Source organism: Octodon degus, unplaced genomic scaffold, assembly GCF_000260255.1.
Source record: "Octodon degus isolate 3935 unplaced genomic scaffold, OctDeg1.0 scaffold00023, whole genome shotgun sequence".
Taxonomy (NCBI): domain Eukaryota; kingdom Metazoa; phylum Chordata; class Mammalia; order Rodentia; family Octodontidae; genus Octodon; species Octodon degus.
The window spans coordinates 19,262,368-19,265,168 of NW_004524599.1; the positions used below are offsets into that span (position 1 = coordinate 19,262,368).

Consider the following 2,801-nt stretch of genomic DNA (forward strand, 5'->3'; position numbering starts at 1 on the left):
AATCAGGCAAGGTCAGAATGTTGCTGCAGGATGGATATGGAGCAGAAGGAGGCCCATTCGATGTGGAAATCAAGAGTCTTGACATTGCTACCAAGACAATAGTGAGTGAGGACCAGGGGCCTTGGAACTCAGAAAGGATAAACAGTCTGGCAGGTACTTTTCTGCAATACATAGACGGTAAGCAGGACTGCACAGACTGTGTAAGCTGCTTAGCTTCAAAGAGGAGCTGATTGAGGCAGGGATGAGGGTAAGAGAGATCTGTGACTGCTCTGGGTCTGCAGACCTCATGGAGTCATTCAGAGCTACAGAATATTGGCTCCCACAATAAGAAGGAGAAGGGGGAGGGTACATTCTGTGCTTATGACAAGGGAATGGAAAGAAGCCCTGTGCTCTCCTTCAGTAGAAAATCAGTAGTGGCTGAAGAGAGGCCTGAGAGGCCCTGTCTTACATCCTGAGGAGCCTGATTTGTGACATGTCCTGCTCTCCGTTTTCCACCCCTCTGATTTCTCAAAATCCCGCAGCCTTTTCCCAAGTAGTATGTGTTTACACGTGTGCCAGCAATATTTCCCTTCCAGCAGAAAATATCAATCTATGTATTGCTCGCTACAGAAAATGTGGAGATGGGCTATGAAGCTGAGAAACTTTCCTTATCTTCTGATCTTTCAAAGGAAAAGGCCACAGGACAGAGAATAGAGGGAACCAGCTTATGGAGAAAAATGCGCAAATGTTTAGGTATATGTCCCCCATTTACATGACATATCATCAGAGAATTCTGGGTTACTCAAGAATTTCTCCTTGGCCCGGCTCTCAGCCCCGCTCCGCCTTGGCTCCCGAAGGCGGCTCCAAGCAGCAGTCTGAGGACCTGCTCCTACAGGATTTTAGCCGCAACCTCTCGGCCAAGGCCTCCGCGCTCTTTTCCAGGAACGCATTCATCGTGTCAGCCATCCCCATCTGGTTGTATTGGCGAATATGGCACATGGATCTCATTCAGTCTGCTGTTCTGTATAGTGTGATGACCTTAGTAAGCACTTACTTGGTAGCCTTTGCCTACAAGAATGTGAAATTTGTTCTCAAGCACAAAGTAGCCCAGAAGAGGGAGGATGCTGTTTCCAAAGAAGTTACTCGCAAACTTTCTGAAGCTGATAATAGATGGATGTCTCGGAAGGAAAAAGATGAAAGAATCTTATGGAAGAAGAACGAAGTTGCTGATTACGAAGCTACGACGTTTTCTATCTTTTATAACAATACTTTGTTCCTGGTCTTGGTCATCGTTGCTTCCTTCTTTATATTGAAGAACTTCAACCCCACAGTGAACTACATTTTGTCCATAAACGCTTCATCAGGACTCATCGCCCTCCTGTCAACTGGCTCCAAGTAGATCATGTTGCTTAGCACCCTGCTGTGTATTCTGCGTGGCCAGTGGTGTATGCACCAGGAGCAGGGTGGTCAGGGTGAGAGACAAGATGTTTTGTAGTCTGGAGTTTGAGGGATTCAAAAAAATGTAACAGAATGTAATTCATTATTTGTTTATTGGCTGTTTTTGACAGATTGGTGAAATTAGGTGAATTGAAAGGGAAACTCAGAGTACTAAAACGTTTATTAAAAGGCAAGAAGACTTGTAATGTGCTGTAATAACAAGTGGAGAAAATAACTTGTTTCCTTGATCTGTCAGAGGTCACAGTAACCTGTGGGCTCAGCTGTTATTATTTATAATAGTAGCAAGAAGTTAATAACTGGTTCTCCCTGTTCCAAGCACAATATTACAACTTTTTTTGAACCATAAACATCAGAAGGAATCGTCTTCATGGAATTGAACAGAAGCCTCATGTTTACAAGGCTCTGGATTTGTTAGTTAAGCCCCCCACTTTTTTTTTTTTTTTTAAAGAAGAAAGCCAGCCAGGGTAGTAAGTAACCTAAAAAGAGTGCACAGGGCTGTGAGGGCTGGCCCGTGGGGTTAAAAGCACACACTGTTCAACTGTATGACTTAGGCCCTGTGTGGCTGCAGAGGTCAATTTGACCCTGCCATGTTGGTTTCATAGGTTGTCATTGAGATCATTGTCGTAAGTGACTATGGTTTCACACCACTGGAAGAATGTTAAGAAAGAGACCCTCTTTCCTGAGTATTGACATGTAAAAACCAAAATGATTTTTGTGAATTTAACTCTGTAATTCTAAGAACTCATCGAGGAATTTGCAATGGTGTAAGTGCTTATCAGCATTTTTCTACAAAGACTTGCTTAAATTTGACTCTTTAGTCTGCAAGACTGTCATTATGAACAAAATATTGATCTCTTCAGCCCTAGAGGGTGCGGCTGAGAGCAGTCTTGTATTTTCTTTTTACCAGTGTATATATGGATATTATCATTTATTGCCTGTACCATGAATTGAAAAACTTTGAGCTCTTTTTTGCTGTTCATGGTACTGGTTTCATATTTCTGAAAGCTTTTTGTAACATCCATTAATTTCCTAGAAGTTGTACCTCAAGGGAAATGTATTGCTGATCTTTAATTTTCACTTCTAAATTTAAAGTGAACTTAATAATGATATTTATTTATTTTGTAACTTGTTAAGCATTAGCATTTACTTCTGTGCTAGTAGACGTCTTGGTAGGCTGCCTCCAAGAACTTTTGAAGGAAGGCAGGGGCAGGAATTATATTTGCACAGTGACCCAGATTGTCAGTGTCTGCAGCTGAGGTTTAGTTTTTATCATCCTTTTAGAAGTTGGCATCCTTTTCTTTGTTGTGTTTTTAGTCAAGTGCCATCACTGGCTAAAATGCAGTGAAAAAGCAAGTAAGAAATTG

At 41.9% G+C, this 2,801-nt stretch overlaps 1 pseudogene; it reads left to right on the forward strand.

Moving 5' to 3' along the window:
* The first annotated feature begins 724 nt into the window (after positions 1-724).
* Positions 725-1,879, forward strand: LOC101566379 (annotated as a pseudogene).
* Positions 1,880-2,801: the final 922 nt, after the last annotated feature.